General features: G+C 48.9%; 1 protein-coding gene across 2 annotated transcripts in view; it reads right to left on the bottom strand.

Moving 5' to 3' along the window:
• SLC6A4 (solute carrier family 6 member 4) overlaps window positions 1-13054 on the bottom strand; it is a 38374-nt gene extending 25320 nt beyond the window's left edge. Inside the window, exon 1 of one of the 2 annotated variants that reach the window (XR_010838250.1) lies at window positions 12564-13025. The gene's annotated coding sequence lies outside the window, so the exon portion shown is untranslated. Of the gene's footprint in view, window positions 1-12563 lie in introns of both variants that reach the window. The other variant, XM_059046306.2, reaches the window with a different exon arrangement.
• Between the last annotated feature and the right edge of the window lie 6413 nt (window positions 13055-19467).

Genomic DNA, 19467 nt, shown 5'->3' with positions numbered 1-19467 from the left:
AAAAAAAAAAAAAAAATCAACTACGGCCACTCGCCTTCTGAGATGGATCGCATTCTGCCTGTGGAATGTGTATCTCTCAATAAACCTGCTTTCACTTTACTATGGCTTGCTCTTGAATTCTTTCCTGCACGAAGCCAAGGACCCTCACTTGGTGGCTTGTCCCAGGAACTCATCCGAGACCTGGGACATGACCATCCTCCCACGATCCATTTTCTGTAAACTCTTTACAAAGGATATTAATAAATCTGCTTCTTGCCTATCAAAAAAAGTTTTAAAGTAAAGTAAAGTCAACTACATTTTTCAACCTATGCAAGGTATCAAATCACAACCAAGTAAATGAAAAGGAAAAAACAAAACAACGGGACAAACAAAAATAGCAAATAACCAAGGTTTTGCCTAGGCTCTATTAAGAACAAAGTATTGACCTCAATTTGAGGGACTGGAATCCCACCCTGGAGTTTAGCAGTGACTCAGAAGAACAAAGCTTCACTTCAGCAAAGTTTCACAGAGCACTTACTTTGTCTTGGATGCTGTGTTGGGAAAAGAGTAACAAAGAAGCAGTTTCTGGCTGCAGATAGATAAGCACAGTCCTCTCCATCATTTAAACTGAACACTCAAAGTATATTTTATATAAACTATAGGTGTGACTTTAAAAGGAAGAGAGCATAGGAAAGAGATGAAAAGGCCACCCTTTGCAAGGCACCCCTAGCTCCTTAGCTGTAGACTTTTTCACTCTTCCTGGAGCCCAGCTCTTAGAAACCTTTGGGCAGATTCTAGCTGCCTCCAGCTGTTTCCAGTCTGTCTGTGCCTTGCCTTTCTGCATTCCCATCATGCCTCTGCAAGTCCCACTGAGCCTTAAATGTCACTGCTGCTCACTATTCATTCTTCTTGCCACTCCCCAGCAACTCCTGAGGCTAATCCACTTGTGTTCTGCAACAGTGGGCAGGCAGGGTCACCTCTCATCCACACTGGAAGAGCCAGAGAGAAGAGCGTGGAGGTTACACGTGCCAGTGTGACTGGTGTCTCTGTCCCCACATGCCTCAGGGCTGCCGTGCCTTCGTGTCACTGCCGTGGGCCAGGCTACAGGGAAGTCAGCTCAGCTCTCTGAGACGTCAAACATCGGGTAGAAATCCGAGCCCTTTCAGACTTTAAACCTATGGCCTGTTATAAAGTAGTAAGGAGCCAGGACCTTCCAGCTAATTTCATTCTTCTGGGCTTGAACTTTGTTTCTGCTTAGCTCAAATCACATTATACCTTTCTAGGAAAAGATGTCCAGGGATACTGCTACTGCTATTCATAACTGCAAAGATCTGATACTAATCCTCCAAATCCAACAGTAGGAGGCTGGCTAGGAACTGGTAGCTCATAAAAAATGTGAGTGTATGTCTCCTACCCTGGTGGGGCTTTTGATGACTACAACTTAACTATCCACGTGTGGAAATGTGGAGACAAAAATGTAGTGAGTGAAAAATTAGAACACAACGTATGTAGATTCACACTGATGACTATGCACATAAATACTGGCAAGGATCAGAAATGAACACGGGACGCCACTAATTAGAGTTTCGTGTTTACTGGGTAGTTTCTTTCTGTGAAATAGGAAATAAAAATTTTAAAGGGATTGATTGATGCCAAAAATATCACAGCAACGAGAAACCATCTCTATGTAGCGAGGGTGTGTGTGTGTGCATGTGTTAACGGGGTGGGGGTAGGTGTCCTGGGTTCTACCCTATCTAACTGGCTCCTGACCCTGACCCTATCCCGGGTTCAAGGAGGCAAACATGACCCATAGAAGGATATGAATTTCTGACAGAGTGATATAGATAAAAGCCTGTTCTGCTTATCCTTATGCTGCTGTCCAGCCTTCCCTGGCCCCACCCATTCCCTGAGACCTCAACTAGACTTCATGGACTTTTAAAATAATCACACATCCTCTCATCCACCATGAGGTACCATTTACCAGGCGAAGGGATTTTTATTTTAAGGTGTTTCTGGTTTTGTTTTTGAGAGAGATGAGTTGTCAATAAATTTAAATACACCGCTAAATTAAACTTGAACTTGGCAGTCTCTGGTTGTGTTGTTTGAAGAAGGCCTCTGTACTTCCCCCCAGCCTATATCAATGGCATGTTTTCCACATTAAACAGTAAAGAACTCGCAGACCAGATGGCAGAAACAGAGCTTTACCACATGCGGATGGCCAGACGGCACCCAGCTGACAGATCCTGCCTGTGACAGAGGTCCCCCTTCCCTGGTCTTTCTTTTTCCACCTTCAAAATTTTACCCCAAATTTTCTGTAGAAACATCTTCCCATCTGCAACTTTCCTCTCATTTAAATTGAAGCTCAAAGAGCAACTGTATCACCCACCCTTTCTCTGGCATGTCCACCACAGTCTCTAGAAGGCAAACATCACCCATCTCTGAAGAATACATTGGCGGGGGAATAAACATTTAGCCATACAGTGGCTCCGTCACCCTCCTGCTGCAAAGAATCATGTGCATTTTTCTAGATTTCATCTACTTCCTCCCCTGGGGCACTCTGCAGGAAGTTGGAAAATGTGTGTGGGCTGGTGAACTTTGGTTGCGCAATGTATGTTCTTCAGGGCTTCAGCCCCCAAGGTATTTGATCTTGATTTCTCGGCAACTGTTATGAGCAACCCCTAGAAGAATAATACACCAGACTATTTTTGCTGAGCATTACAAAAGGTCTTATTTCCTAAAATATCCCTCAGCACTATAAAAAAAAAATTATCAACAGCTGAAATAGCCCAAGTCATAAGAAAACCTGTTCAGAGGGTCCTTTAGCCCAATCATGACTTCAGGTTGCCTCTCCCCTGAGGCTGGTCTCTCTCCATCCAGCTGTGCTTTCTGGGGTTCTCTTATTGGGCTCCTGCCCCAATCATAGAACCCGGGGTACAAATAGATAAGTTACAGCCACACAAACCACCAAACAGGCAGGCGATGCACATCTCCTTTTCCTCAAATCACTCCTCTGCCTTTTAGAAGAAAGCTCCTCCCAAAGACTAATCTGTCATCCAGGAGCAGATGGCCGGGCCTGGGTTCCCTTCTGCCTACAGGATGCTGCCTGTGGATCCAGACTCCTTTCCCATTTTCCTGATTCTACAGAGCACTGACCAGCTTTTCCTACTGAGACCAGCAGATAGCAATAGTTGAGAGCAAGCTGGCCCAGGAATATAGAAGGAAGAGATGTTAAGAAGGTTGCTTTCTGGGCTTCCCTGGTGGCGCAGTGGTTGAGAGTCCGCCTGCCGATGCAGGGGATATGGGTTCGTGCCCCGGTCCGGGAGGATCCCACATGCCGCGGAGCGGCTGGGCCCGTGAGCCATGGCCGCTGAGCCTGCGTGTCCGGAGCCTGTGCCCCGCAACGGGAGAGGCCACAACAGTGAGAGGCCCGCGTACCACAAAAAAAAAAAAAAAAAAAAAAAAGAAGGTTGCTTTCTAAGAATGTTGTCTTGAAAGCTTTCTTTTTTAAAAGGTATTTTTGTCCTGCTGGGTGGAGAGACTGCAAATGAGTCCAGTATTACACCTGTGTCCTCTTCCAGGCAGACTTGAGTTTCTCCATGGCCAGAAACAGCCCCAGAAGCCTTCCTGTGCACCTTGAATGTATGCCATTTTCCTGGGCTGAGCAGGTAGGATGACAGCTCGACACGGAGGAGCCTCATCCCCCAGGGGTCCGCACACGAGGGGCCGAGCAGTGACGCATTTGACAGAATGCTCGCATTGGCCCAGGGAGTGGGCTAGTTCACTCCGCCTCCCCTCCATCCCCCAGTAAAAAGGACTGTTTCTATTTAAACTTCTCCTGATCAAATCTCCATTCCTCTTTCCACGAACTTGGTCTCTGTAGCCAGGGGAACCAGTATCTGAACAAGCATGTAATTACAGCGATTAGTCGTGAAACCACCCAGCCCTTTGGAAATGCCCGTGACCCTACTTGTCTGTTTGATGCCTCAGCATGTCCTAAGCAGAAACACTATAGAAATTTTGTACTTTGACTTCACATGTCCAAATCAAAGTGAGTTCATTTCTCAGGACACTCAATTTTCATTTTCAAAAAAAAAACAAACACAAAAACCAAAAAAGAAAACCCCCCAAAACCAAAATGAATTATGAGTTTACCACTGAGATAAGATTAATTATAGGTCATATACCCAGGTGGCAATTGGCACTCTCTATTCAGAGGGAGTCTAAAGTTCCCAAGACACCAAGGATGATAGGAGTTACAGAGTCCTGGTGCCTGTAATGCAGTAAACACTGGACCTGGTCCTCTGCCACAGATTGGCACTAATTCAGCAGATACATACTGTTTGCCTACTCTGTGCTAGGCTCTTGCAGACAAGGCAGGCTCAGTCCTGCCTTCATGAAGTTTATGGTGTAAGGCCAAAATATGACTGGTAGGAAAACGCCAGCATGCAGAACAAGGGAGAGGCTGGTGCGGCTTCCTCGTGCTGTCACGCAACCTGTTGTAAACCAAGATTTCCGCTGACTTGACGCAGCATGTTCAGATACCTTGCATTTTTAGCTTCCAAGCTGCCCTTGGGTTTTAAAGGTCTTCCTTTTGTTGTTACTGCACAGCTTCTGTCACAGGATCCTGGATTTTCGCTGCTTCTGGCTCATGTCTTCACAGTGCAAAATGGTGGCTTGTATTTGTACCTGTTGAAGGGACCGTTGAGTTCTCTGAGGGTCATAAGCCATGGGACTCCGACTCGCCTTTCAAACAAAATAGAGACTTCATGATCTGAACAGAGAGAGTAGAGAAAATCTCCTTGTTTTTTGGACGTAAGGGATAGAAATGAACACTATCACAGCCATCTCCTTATCCAAAGAGTGCCTTGTATGAGACAGTTTAATTTTTTGGAGAGGAATTAAATAGGCTATAATCTTCAGGGCCATTTGGGCCAGTTACCATGAGAAAGGAAAAGGGTCTCCATCTAGAACTTTCCCTGGGGGAGGATAGCTTCGAGCTTCTCACCACACAGGGTGTAAAATTTAGAGGATTAGCCATTTGTGCTGGGGTTGAGATCACTCCAGAGGCTGGGCAAAAGTACAATGGATTATTTATTTTGACTTTAATAAAAAGAAGTGGATCTGGCATAGATAGGCATAAATAGCCCTGCTGTAGTGAACACGAACAGGAAAGCCTAGACTAATTAACTTCCTGAGGTGTCTTTTTTTTTTTTTTTTTTTTTTTTTCCTGAGATGTCATTTTTAACAGTCCTTGCATGTCCACAATCCATGGCTCTCCTGTTACACAGATCTGCACTGGAATCCCAGACCCATCACTTACTGGCTGTGTGACTTTGGGAAGGTTGCTTAACCTCTCTGAGCTTCACTTTCCCCACGTGTAAAAACAGGCCCTTAAAATTCCTGCTTCCTAAAGGTTGTTGTGGAAATTAAATAAACGTATGACAAACACGTAACTCAGTGTCTAGCACACGGAAAGCATCAATAAATGACAGTGAGTTGATGGCCACTAAGCCACCACATATATGCAACCCATTATGCTTTTCTACTCCTCACCCCAGTCCGTGAAACCGGGGCCCACAAGGCTAAGTGATTCATAGCCCACAGCACAAGTGGGCCACTTGAGCCAGAAGCTACAGCCTCCGTCCCCTTCCATAGGCCCTCACTGGTTCTTGCTTGTTCCTCTCAATCAGTGGCTTGGAGTCACTGGGAAACTTGTAAACAGCAGATTCCTGGGCTGCTCTCTCGGAGATTCTAATAAAGAGATTCATGTGGGTGCTGCACTGTTAACAAGTACCCCAGGTTACTAGGGGCAGGTGGGCCACTGAGCATGCCTAGTGCATCGCCACCCTGCCCCTTCGCTCCCTCTAATCATCCTGCATCCTCCAGGCGTGGCTTAAGTTTCTATCCACCCCTGCCATGTAGCTTTCTCTCACCACCCCAGCCCAAGATGATCTCTCTCTACTCATTTGTCATTCCTCACTGATTTTCAAGTATCATTAGTTATCCTTTTATGTCTAGTTGCTTTGCATCCCCCTGGAAGCAGGGGCCACGGCTCATACATTCTGTACTCAAATACTTGCTGATGGGTGTGTGCACTGCACAGCTCCCAGCACAGAGGGTCTATTTCAGGTTTCCTGGGCATGGAACCCAGGGAACCACAGCTGCCATGCTGGCAGGTGTAAGCCTCGGGTGAGGCTCTACTCTTTCTTCCCGGGGTCCCAATCTCAGGGGCCTGCCCCTCCTTCCTCCTCACCCATTAGGAAGACCTGCTGTGCATCTCGGGGGCCGAGGGAGGACTGTCACAACCATAATTTTAATGAACTCTGGATTGGAAAAGACTGACATGTCTAGGACTAAAGAAGAGCACAGGTTGTGCTTTTAGAACATCGAAACAAGTACCAGCAGGCATGTCTGTCAAAGGTCTGTGTTCCAAACATTCATTTGTGAGTCATTTGTCTGGTACTTGCAATATATTTTCTACCTACAGAAAGAAATGTCGTAAATGGTGGTTAACTTCCTAACCTAGTTTACAAAATCCTAGTTTAACCATAAAATACAAAAACACCTAAAATGCAAGCTGTAGAACACAGCATTCTTAAGTACTACAAAAGGGGGTGGGAGGTGACAATTAAACTGATTAGAAGTTGTTTATTTTAACATTCTTCCTGGTTCCTGAGGAAAACTAAATTTAAGGAGAGAAGGATAAGGAGGGAGAGAGGCTTGTGTATAGAATCTGTGGAGGTGCCTTTAGAAGTTGAGGACACAGATCCCTTATTACATTTAACTACACAATGTACAACTTTTTGCAGAAAACAAAACTGCCTTCACTCTGTTTCAACATGGACAAGGCCAGGAAAGAGGCTTGGGAAACTCAAACAGGTGGTGTGTTAGATTAGGCAGAATGAGGAGTCCCGGGCTTCCTTTGTGGCGCAGTCGTTAAGAATCCGCCTGCCAATGCAGGGGACACGGGTTTGAAACCTGGTCTGGGAAGATCCCACACGCAGCTAAGTCCGTGCACCGCAACTACTGCGCTCTAGAGCCGCGAGCCACAACTACTGAGCCCATGCGCCACAACTACTGAAGCCTGCGCGCCTAGAACCTGTGCTCTGCAACAGGAAAAGCCACCACAATGAGAAGCCCGTGCACCACAACGAAGAGTAGAGTTGCCCCTGCTCCCCACAACTAGAGAAAGCCCGCACAGCAACGAAGACCCAACGCAGCCAAAAAATAAATGTAAAAAAAAAAAAATCATTAAAAAAAAATTAGTTTCCTTTAAAAAAAAATGAAAAAAAAGAACGAGGAGTATCACTTACACCTTCTAAATACTCTTTTATTGTTATAATGCAGTTTATGCAATAAATAGAAATCAAGATTTTAAAAAACATGGGAGCATTTCCAAACACAGATTTTTCTTTTCCTTAACACAGGTATATTACGAAGACTACTTTTGTGTGAAACAGACACGATTAGACCCACAAAGAAAGCCAAGAGAGGGAGAGATGGGAGAGAGAGAAAACCAGCCCCAGGGAGAGGGTGTTATGAAATGAGGGCAGATTTACCGGTGGCAGCTGGTGGAAGAGAGAAGGGGAGGAGAAAGGGATTCGAAATGGAATTAGATACAATGTGAGTGAAGAGGAAAGGAAGGGGGAACCCGGCCCATTTCTCTGGGTGGGGCAGGGAGGAGAACTAAATGAGGGGAGAGATGGGGTCCAGCAGCAGAGTAGGGCAGGGTACGGGGGCCACCTCTGCAGCTACAAGCTGCTTGTGACTTGTGTAACGTTGCTCAAAGGTGCCTATGCTCTTAGGTCAAATTCTGAAATGTGCTTTACAATGTGTCACACACACATGGTTCGGGAACATTCATGAAAAATCAGTTCATCATTACACAGAATTGATCTAGTTCTCAGATGCACTGACATGAGGGCAAGAGGTCATTTCCCATCCCTAGGATCTGATGGTCTCAAAAAGTAACCCTCTGAGCTAAAACGGACATCACTGAGGTAGTGAGGGAAATCTGAATATGGGCTGTATATTTTATAAAATATTTTATCAATGTTAAGTTTTCCAAATGTGATAATTATGGTGCTCTGGTTATGTTAGGAGGATGTCCTTGTTCTTAGGAGACACGAGCTAAAGTATCCAGGGGTGAAGTATTTGGATATCTGCAAATTCTCACAGGTTCAACAACAAAATTATATATATGTACATATATATAGTATAATTATTACATTAGTTATATTATACATAATGTATCAAGTTATATATATGTTAACATGTGTAAAAATTAGATATGTGTCTAATTAGAGAGAAAGCTCAGGCCCAAATGTGGCAAAATGTTAACAACTGGTGAAGCTTCACGGGGCCACTTTGCCAACTTTTCAGTTGAAATATTTCAAAATTTAAAACTGGGGGGAGATGGGATTGGGCGTATTCAGGGTGGTATGGTCGAGGGGTGGGATAGGGAGGGTGGGAGGGAGACGCAAGAGGGAGGGGATATGGGGTTATATGTATATATATAGCGATTCACATTGTTATATAGCAGAAACTAACACAACATTGTAAAGCAATTATACTCCAATAAAGATGTTAAAAAAAAACCAAAAAACTTATGATTACCAGGGGGTTAAGGAGGGAGGGATAAATTGGGAGATTGGGATTGACATATACACACTACTATATATAAAAGAGATAACTAATAAGGACCTACGGTAGAGCACAGGGAACTCTGCTCAATACTCTGTAATGGCCTACATGGGAAAAGAATCTTAAAAAAAAAAAATGGATATATGTGTATGTATAACTGACTCACTTTGCTGTACACCTGAAACTAACACAACATTGTAAGTCAACTATACTCCAATAAAAAATTTTTTTAATCATAAAAATAAAATAGGGGTTAGAAAAATAATTCTAACCCTCGGACGAGCTGGGAAACCTCCAGTCAAACCTCCCTGCTGCCTGGAATAGCATATCTCCTCTCTCCCCGTCTCTTCCCTCCCCTTTCCTTCCTGCCCCAGCTCCTCTCCTCTGAAACAAGGAAAAGAGTCAGCTAATTTAGCGTTTAAAACAACACACCCAGCGGAGAGAAAAAAACCGATGCGCAGGAGACTCAAGTTCGAGGCCTGGCCTGGAACTCGGGGCCGTTGGCGAACTTCAACAAGCCACGCAGGACCCGGAGCAGGTCCCCAGGAGGCCCCTTCCAGCTCGCCCTTCCCTAATTCTAGGGAATCCGTTAGTTAGAGGGAAAAAAAATCAGTTGATCTTATTTTCGTGCAACAGCTCCATAGCAAAGGAAATACCATCTTCTTTTTCCTTGAATATGCCCCGAAAGACCACACGACAACACGAGAGGACAAAGGCCCACTGAATGGCTCCCTCTCACTGAGCCCACCTCCCAGGCTCCAGCTCTGGATTTGCCCAGGGTACACAGGTGGCTCTCCTACATCTGCCACCGGCCTCATCACAGACCCTACCTCCTCCCTTCCTACCTCAAATAATGACACAAAGAAGTGGACCTCAGGATTCCAGGAGACCTTCCAGTGCCAGACCCCAGGCACTGGCAAGTGGCATGGGGACCCTGGCGGTCGACCTGGCCCTGGGACACCACCTCCGTGTCTCCACGTCTCTGGGGTTCATCCCTCACTCTGCAGTCCAGGAGTTTTGGGGGTTAATGGAGAGCTATCCTGTCCTGGCTTTTAGAAAGCCTAGGGCTTACAATATCCACTATCAAGTGCCCTTGGCCCCGGGCTGGGGTGGCAGCAAGGGAGCTGCTGCCAGGTTCCAGGGGAGCCAAAGGAAAGAGGAAAATAAGGCAGCCGGACCGCCTCTGCTTGCACGGGCCTTATCTCCACTCGCTTCGTCACCCCGTTAGACACCCGGCTGGGAAAACACTTGGTTTACAAAAATGTTGACGTTCAGTAAGGGAGCCTTCATCTTCCCAGGTGCTGACAGCTGACAAAGGTCAGGCAGGAGGAAGTGCCCCCTGCACAGAGCCTTTACTCAGAGATCATTTCTGCATGTGGACCCACGTCAGTTCGCTGAGCTCTGCCTAGAAATGGGGGGCTGTGCTGGCCGACGCTGGGTCTCATGCCCACCCTAGAAAAGCAGGTCACCCTCTGACCAGGGCAAGTCATTTATGCCAGGGTTCTTTAAAATGCTAAGTTTCATCTATTTTCCACCTGGGTCTATTTTCCATCTTTCCCTCCTAGAAGGATGGCGGTTCCCTCTCCTTAGGGCGCTGTTTGGCCGGGTTACGCCCAGCGATGGGATTCCGTGCAGGCAAGTCGGCATCACTTGCCTGAGGAACAGAGAAACGGGACGCTTGATCAGACCTTTGACTCCACTCCCAAGCCTGTCCCGTGGAACACCCCCGACCTCAGTGGAGTGCGGCCCACTGGCAACAGCTCAGTGACTGCAAAGAAAAGCAGCCCAGCCCAAATCTCTACCGTCTGGGGGCCATTTCTCCTGCCCCACACCCTGGGCAGTTTGCAAAGGGGATTCGAGGAGTCTAAGAACTCAGGCCCCTGTCAGCTGGACAGGGTTGAGGTGCAGGACTTAACTTGTGCATGTCAGTGCGCAAAGCCTCTGCCTTAGAGGGAAAGCCGGGGGTCCCCAGAGGACCCTAATCTGATGGAAACATCTGGGTAGAGAGTCCTGGCCCCCAGGCATTTGGCACCATCACTTCAACTCGTGTTTGCTTAAAGCAGAGAGGCTAGGCTCACTGTCACAGAGTGAGTGGAGGGGATGTGGACATCATGTTAGGCAGGGCCCCCACCCCTCGCTTAGAGCTGAGGACCTCGAGACCCAGAGGAGCTGATCTGTGGTGGGGAATAATTAAGGTCTGAGGTACGTTCTTAAACTGACAGAAACATGACTGCATAATTTTCCCTTTGGCCATCCAGGCATCTTTATTTAAAAAGTCAAGTCATGACCATATCCTGTTGATTCATTAAGCCAAATTACAATTAAACTTCTTCAGGCAACCCTGCCTTTGTTCTCCCAAATTATACCATTCGAGGAGTGTGAAGGAGAAGAACTGCCATTTACTGGCTTAATGTCTGGAATTACCTGCATTTCTCTTTGGAGGGGGACACATCCAGGATGTTTTTACAAGCCTGCCATAGAGACAACATCCTCCAGCCAGGCACCCCATTCCACGGTCACCCCGCCCATTTGTGACTCTTTGACATGCCTCTCCGAGTCTCATCAAAATTCTCAGACAACTCTAAGAATTCCCCAAAGAGGAATTTCCGAGGTTTTGCTGATTCCATTAAAACTGCAATGTTATTCCATCCCCACCGCCCACCCCTGCTATAAATATTTTTAAGCAAGGAGACTAAAAGAGATGGGTTTGAATATCTGTGCTGGTGTCACATCTCTGAAATGTCCTAGATGGATCACCCGAGTGTTGAGGGGACTTTTGATTAATTGTGAAGCAGTTGCAACCTGCTCTTACTCAGGTTCAGTGAAAAAAAAAAAAAAAAAAGGAAAACCCATGCCCCTAACAGCTTGCACAAACCCCATAAGAACCTGCATCTCATCCACGCTGGAAGCAGCCACCCCAACCTGAGTCTGCGGTAGGAAAATCTGAACCTTTGAGCACCAGTGGCTTCACACAAAAGCGAGCAACGGGACAGAGTCAAAGCGGTGTGTTTCCCTCCACTCCCAAAACCCAAACAGCCATGTGCCGTGGCGCCCTCCACTTCCATTAAACACAAATCCCAATGTTGCTTTCTTAGACATTTTTCCTATGTAACTGAAGGCAAAACACATTAAATATTTGATCTCGTCTTACTCTGATGAGAGCTAGCAGGCTCATAAATAATCCACTGACCTGGTTCATTTTTCTGGACAAAATTGATCATAAAAATACATACACACAAGCCTTTGTGATGTCTGACTCTTAGAAATTCCACCCCTCTGAAATTCTTTAGAACCCCAACTGAAAAAGAAATTCATTATGCAGAAGACCCAGGGCAAAAAGAAATGTGTTTCTTAGTGTTCTTTAGCTCCAGAGAGCCTTTTCAAAAGCAAATTTGAATGTACACATTTTTCAAGCAACTGATGGTTACACACTTCAACCACGTAAAACAGCTCGCTGGAGTTTGGGGTTTCACATAAATTCTGAATGACTGAGCATGCATCGGCTCTGCCAAGGGAAACTACCCAAGCGCACGGAGACTCGTCCCACTTATGTGTCATTCAGAGATTTCTCTAGATATTTGGGCATTTGCGTCCACCAGGACTCTCCCCCCAGAGATGCCTGCACACAGCCCCCCGCACGCGATGGCCGTCAGTGAAGAGCAAACAGAAGCCATGGGTTGAAAGTAAAGCAACTTTTCCTCCCGACCGCAGGACCGTCCTGAAGGGCTCTCCTGGGCTACTGGGCCACCCGAAGCCGGGCAGCCGGGGACGAAGGAGCGCTCCGAGCCGGTCGCCCGCCCGCCCACGTCCCCTTGTCCCCGCGGTCGATTCCGCGCGCGCGCACCCTGCCCAGAGCCCCTGCGCCGGTGCCCGGAGAGGCCGGGCGGGATGAAGTTCGGGAGAGAAGTGGCCATTAGAAGCCGGGAGGAAAGCGCACCCACCTGCCGGGAGTCCGCGGAGGCCGGTCCGGGGCTTCTGAGGCGGGCGACCCTCGCGCCCTCGAGGCACCGGGGCGCCGCTGCCTGTGCCGGCGCCGGCGCCCGCGAGGCCGTATTTGTACTCTCGGCCCCTCACATGGTCTGATCTCTAGATATCCGCCGCCAAAGAGCTCTTAAAGAATTTGTGCGTCACTTTTGAGCCGCAGAAACTTTACATTTCCCCGCGGCTGCGCCTCTGCGTTCCTCCTGGGGAGGGGGAAGGATGGGGGATGGTGGGGTGGGCGCGCTCACCGGGGAGGGGCCGCTGGGGGTGGGAGTGGAGGGGGAGCCGGGGCCCGGGGAGGGGAAGGACCCCTTCCCTCCAACACACACACACACACGAACACTCGCTCCCCGGAAGGGGCAGTGCCCTGGGAAGAGAGGGAGCCGCGGGCGGTGAGGGGCGGGCAGCAGGCCGAGAGGAGCTAAGAATCCTGACCCTCGTGTTCTTAAACGCTTGCGGGGGAGGAGCTGCTCCACAAGCCACAGGTGTAGTTCCTCCCCCAGCAAATTGCTCCCGAATTTTTATTTAGTTTTCGGCTCAATGTCACTTTCTCAGAAGGATCTCTCTTGACCACCGACACCCCCCCATCACCCTCACCCCGCATCCTGCCCTGTTTTCCTTCCTGGGACTTAGCCCCTGGCTCTCTGTCCGGCTCTACCGCTGGGAGGTGAGCTCAGCCAGAAGGGACCTTGTTTAATTCCTCGCCCTTCCCGGTGCCTCCAATAAAGCCCAGCCTAATGGCTCACAGTAAATACTTGCAGAAGGAATGAATGAAAGAATTCTTTCCCATTTTGTTAACCAGCTACAGGTAAAGCAGTATCAGAACAGTGGGTGGTCATCTGGAAAACGTAGTATATGCCTGTGGTGTTGGGCGAGTGGGTGAATCGTTAACAATATTTTAATTATCTGAAGAGGGTCAACATGTGTTGAACCATGTGAATACATTGCTTCGATAATTTTTTAAAATTAAGTTTAAAAGTGAACTTAATGTTATTATATTTTCAGTAAAATTATTTTTTACATTTGAAAAGAACAGATGCAGTACTTGTTCTGGGATGTCCCTGAAGCTGAGATGGGAGGGTGAAGGCTGACCCACCTACTTCTCCCTAGAGGAGGACAGGGTCCCAGCCAAGTAGAAGGCAGAACAGAAACAACAATTGAAAGTTTGCAGCCCCTGTACTTGGATGGAACGGAACCCAGAAAGCAGAGCTGGCAGCCGGCTGAGTTGAGCTGGAGTCTGCAGGGACGGAGTTGGAACAACTCCGTTCCCGGGCGTGGGAGGTGCCCCAACCTGGGAGGAATCAGTGTGAGGTTTTGGCGCCACCTAGATGTCAGGGTGGCGATTGCAAGGAAAGCGGGATGGGCTTCAGAGAGCACCGGGCTGCTCTGGCGAGCTGGCTGGCGATTCCCGGGCAATCTTGGGCATTTCATCCCGTGGCCAAATCCCAGGGTGACAGGGTCCACATTAGGCAGCGCCTCCCTTCAGATGAACACAATGTGTGAGCACTCTGCGTGAACAGGGACTACACAAGTGTAAGGTGTGGTTCTGAGGAGGGGACTGGGGGCAGTGGGTGACTCCAGCCCGTGGCTACGGCTCTTGTCTCTCTACCCAGTCTGTCCTCCACGTTGGGTCAACGTGACTTTTTTTTTTAAGATTTTTTTTCATGTGGACCATTTTTAAAGTCTTTATTGAATTTGTTACAATATTGCTTCTGGTTTATGTTTTGGTTTTTCGGCCACGCAGCACGTGGGATCTTAGTTCCCTGGCCAGGGATGGAACCCACAGCCCCTGCAGTGGAAGGCGAAGTCTTAACCACTGGACCGCCAGGGAAGCCCCCTCAACATGACTTTTTAACACCATTCCAGAGTCTCATGAACCTGTTGAACACTCCTGGCCTTCTTTCGAGGACCTAATACCCATTCCTGCCCAGCCACCCCGGCCCCTCTCAGAACCGCTGTTTTGGGGGGGGGGGTGCTGGCCTAGAGAGTGGGGCTCCCGTGGACCTGGGTTAAATGCCAGCTCTGCCCCTGTGCTGTCCGTGGGGGGGTGCGTTCCCACACAAGGTGAATCCCTTCATCTCAGCCAGCGCGGCCTTCAGCTCCTCTGTGAGTACAACAGGGATCACGAGGATGGCGCGCACCGCCCGCCGCAGGGAGGGAAGGGGCTGGTGTGTGGGAGACCCCACCCTCCCTCCCTCCCCAGCCTTGGACCACCCCAGGCCAGTCTTCTCCCCACTCGCTCCCTGGCTGAGGGGTGCTATCAGAAAAAGACATTGGGATTACCCAGGCTGGACCTTTCCCTTGTTCCTCACCGCCTCCCTGGCACAGTCCATACGGAGCTATTGCAGACGGTCCATCCTCTCTCTACACATGTGCTGTCGCCGCTTCTTGTCCCTGTGGGTGTCATCCCAGAGACCAGTCGGCCTCAGCTGCCCCCCTTGCCCTCAACAAATCCAGCCTCTCTCCTCCCTAAAGCGAAGTCTTCCCGTCTTGCTTCCCATACTCGTTGCCACTTCCGCCCTTTCTCCAGCATCCGGACTCCCTCCCTGGTGGAGCTCCTTGGTTCCGGCTCCTGGTCCCACTGCCGGGGGTGGGGGGGCTCCCCTCGACCGCCCTTCCTCGCCTCCCGGTCGGGGTGAGTGGACAGACATCATCCACTGCCCAAGAGAGGGCAGCCCTGTACCCTTCCCAGCTGTCCGCCTCCATCAAAGCTCCTTCACGACTGAGCACCTGCTCCACACCAGGCCCCGAGGAGGAACACCCTCCGCCCTTGGAGGTCAGGGAGAAGGGCTGTGCTGAGCATGGAAGGCACTTGGGAGCCCTGAGCGGGAGAGGCGTTGACGAAAGCAGTGATCCCGGGGAGGACTGCCACGGGCTAGAGGAAGCAGACGGGTTCCTTAGACCGTGAGTGCGGGTGTGAAGCAGGTGTGAGGCAGGCAGGCACCGACACACACGGGGGAGAGACGGCAGTCAGACACCGAAGGAGAACCTGTGGGGCTCAGCGGCTGGTGTCTGGGGAAAACGGTGCATCTGTCAGTGACGCCGTGAACCTGGGCGATCGTGGTTCAGCAGGACTTACTCTTTGTTCCACTAGCTCTAGATCAGAAACAGCGGGGCCTCCGGCCTGCTCTGAGGCTGCTGAATAAACACAGTCTCGCTCTGAGAGGTAAAGAGCACGTTTAAGTATTTCCATCCTCTCCCCGGCTCTCTCTCCCTCACCACACACAGACACCGCCACCAAGGAGACCCACTTCCCTGCGCGTCTCAAGGCCCAGCAACTGTTCCCTTGTGGAGACAGGCTGGGACACACGGTGTAAATCACAATAATGGAAGACAAGGCCCGCCCACCCCTCCCTGTGGGCTTTCTCAGTACTCCAGTCTTTAGTGTGTCTCACAGGACCCCCTGTTTCTCCCGGGACGTGGCATTGTTTTGGTGATGGCGCCCACGGTCAACCATGCGAGGGGTACAGCACCTCCAGGGCAGGATTCGCTGCCACTGTGAACCCTGGGCTTATGCCCAGAGATCTACATAGGAGCCCCCCGTGGGAGGCTCTCTCTGATCCAGATGAAGCAAGGCCAAGGGGAGGAGACGAAAAGCCCTTTCAGGAGTGCCAGGAATATGACATACAGGGGGTGTGGGAGAGGAATGCCCCGAGGAAGGCAGAAAACATTTGGAAGTAGATGACTTGTGTCTTTGGTCACCTTTTCCTGGCCCCCTCTCTCCCATTCCTTATGAGCCTATGCTAAACAAACCCTGTCCCCCCACATTTTACAGGTATTGTGACTTCCCCATGCTCTTTCTATGATATCTTTGAACCAAGGTTTTTGGTGTTTACTTCCTTGCTACAGGCTTCCCTCCCCTGACTCTAAACACCTCAGCCGGGGCCACATCCTGGAGGGCAGTTGTTTTTACAACTTGGCTGAGAAGTCGCAGCTGGGAGAAGCACAGAGTACCAGGACGGGACCCCAGCCCTGTGCACGCACAGACCCGTGAGAGCCCTCAGACGCCTCCCAAATGCCCACCTCCTCTGCCAGGCTCTGAGTTCCCAAGGGAAGGGGCTCTGCCCCTCTCCACGTCTCAACACCCAGCACTGTGTCTGCATACAGCAGTCCCCATAAATGAGAACTGGCAATGAACAACGAGGAAAGTGCCTTTCACTCTTAGCAGACTTAAAGTGTCCTAAGAACACTTAGTGAGTAAACCGTGGCATATCTGACAATGGAGAAACAGCCAGCAGTGAAAGGAGTGAGGCAGTTTTCTCTGCGTATTGAAATCGCTTTAAGTATGTAGAAGAAACTGGGAATCGTAAGTGCCTTGGAGGGAAGAGACATTAAAAGTAGAAGGGAAAAAAAAAAAAAAGTAGAAGGGAACCCTGCTTTTTCACTGTATTCCCTTCTGTACTACTTAAATATTTGCCATGTGTAGGTAATATTTTTATAAAACCTTTTCAGAAAAGCAACATTTAAAAACATTTATAAAAGTTTTTTAAAAAAAGGAAGGAAGAAAAAAAAGAGAGGGGAAAGAAAGAACACAGGAAGATGTTCTAAGGGCCCCAAGCTTGTGGCAAAACAGGGGAAAAGCCTGGAAGATTCTCAGCTCCACTTCACGCAGTGCAGACGTGTTTCCTTCCCAAGCGGGGCCAAATTACTCAGGACCACTGTAATTTTCTTTTGTTCCCTTAGGAAGGAGGCAAATATTTTCTCTATTTTTCTAACAAGGATGCTGTGAGCCAAGAGGCGACATCCAGGGCTTTACTCAGGATCCGATCAAGAGGGACAGAACTATTTTTAGAACCAAGTCCTCTGCTTCCAGCCCCTGATGTCATTCCTCTCCCGTCCATCCCACTCCCAGCTTTCTTGGCCTGCTCAAGATTACAAAACACTCACCCTCTCTTTAGCTCTTCTTCTCCTCCAGGAACTTCAAGATAACTTGGGCCTCTGCATACAGGGAGATTTTCCCTTAGTCTCTTCTTGGAAAACTGATCACCCTCATCCTTGATGTCTGTGGTCACTGTGGTCAGAAGCTAGTTTAAAACCGGTCAGCTTTTCTTTTCCTTCTCCAACTTCAAGCTCTTTCCTAACTATTATGGTATTTACTGGAAAACTTCAGACAAGTCATCTGCTTTTGCAACTGGCTCGGGTATATACATCTTATTTTCCCAACTACACGGCATGTTTCTGGAGAGCAGGGGATTGCTTTAAGCCCCAGAGGGCCTCACAAAATGGACACACTGGAGAAGCTCTGCGAGAACTGGTTATTACCAACGGCTCCCACTTACTGAGCCTCTGTCTCCAAGGCACATTATCTGTAGCCTCTTTTGTTCTCTTCCTACCACATATGGCTAATACACAGTCTTTTCAACCCTTTGGCTATACTTTGCTGTCAGTGTTATTTAAAATATAGTTCTCCTTTTCAAGCTGTGCCTTTTCCTATTTAATACATTTCAAAATGCTTTTCAATACAGATGGTATGGAGACTGAGGCTCAGAGAGGTTTGGTGACTTGTCCCTGCTTACATGGCTCCAAGCAGCTCAGCCAAGCCGTCTGCCTGAGTCCAAAGTCACTGGGATACTCACTCTGCTGGGCTGATTTGAAGAAAGAAAGGTGCAAAGCAGTGAAAAAAGTGGAGTAAACTTTTGAGGGTTTCCCCCTCTCTTCTACTCCCCTTATGCCAGTCACCAGGAAAGCTAGACCTTTCTGTTAAGCACTGAAATATGAAGATCCACAGGGGCTTTGTTCTCATTCTAGTTGTCCCTACTCAGCAAGTTATTGGGAAGCCCACTTCGGATCTATGTATAAACTTTTTTTTTTTCCTTTGGCTGCATTGGGTCCTCGTTGCTGCGCGAGGGCTTTTCTCTAGTTGTGGCGAGCGGGGGCTACTCTTCGTTGCAGTGTGCGGGCTTCTCATTGCGGTGGCTTCTCTTGTTGCGGAGCACGAGCTCTAGGCACGCGGACTTCAGTAGTCGTGGCACATGGTCTCAGTAGTTGTGGCTCGCGGGCTCTAGAGCGCAGGCTCAGTAGTTGTGGCGCACGGGCTTAATTGCTCCGCAGCATGTGGGATCTTCCCGGACCAGGGCTCGAACCCGTGTCCTCTGCATTGGCAGGTGGATTTTTAACCACTGCACCACCAGGGAAGTCCCTATGTATAAACTTTTAATTGAGTATAGCTGTCAGAATTTAGGGCATTTTCAATCAGGCAGCCAACCGTATTTACCGTGAGCTGGGCTTGTGAATGCAGCGGCAAGCAAGACAAAGCTCCCGCCCGTGGGGGGCTGACAGGGAGTATCGGCTTTGGGGAAAACAGAAGTAAACATATACATAAACAAGAATTTCAGAAAGTGCTAGAAGTGAAGGAATAGATCCCAGTTACAGTATAGAGAAAGACAGGTATGGAGGTGGTAGACGCAGTGGGGAGGGGGCAGCTGGCTACTTAGATAAGGTGACCAGGATGGCCTTGACCTTCGAGCCATGACTTGAATCATAAGAGGCCAGCCTTTAGGCTGAGGGAGGAGCTTTAGGAAGAGGGAACAGTTAGGAGGTGGGAAGGAGTTTGGTGTGTCTGAGGGACAAAGCGGGCGGAGGGCAGTTGGTTGGAACAGAAGGGAAGGGAGGCAGCTGAGTCCCGAGAGGCGGGTCAGGGCCACAAGGGAGGAGGCTGTGTGCTTCTGTCACTGAATGTGTCCAAGGACAACTTAAAGGGTTCTTTATCCATCTTGGGGCAGTGTGGACGAGATAACCTATAAGGGCCCTCCCAGGTGACAGCACACTGGTACTTTCCACCGTGTACCCACCCTGCCTCAGCTGCTCCATACTTCTGCAAAGCAGATAATTTTTAAAAATAAAACAAAAAACTGTCTTAGGATA

This window comes from Kogia breviceps, chromosome 19, assembly GCF_026419965.1.
Source record: "Kogia breviceps isolate mKogBre1 chromosome 19, mKogBre1 haplotype 1, whole genome shotgun sequence".
Lineage (NCBI taxonomy): Eukaryota > Metazoa > Chordata > Mammalia > Artiodactyla > Physeteridae > Kogia > Kogia breviceps.
Note: the sequence above shows the minus strand (reverse complement) of the source record. Positions and strands in the feature narration are given on the sequence as shown.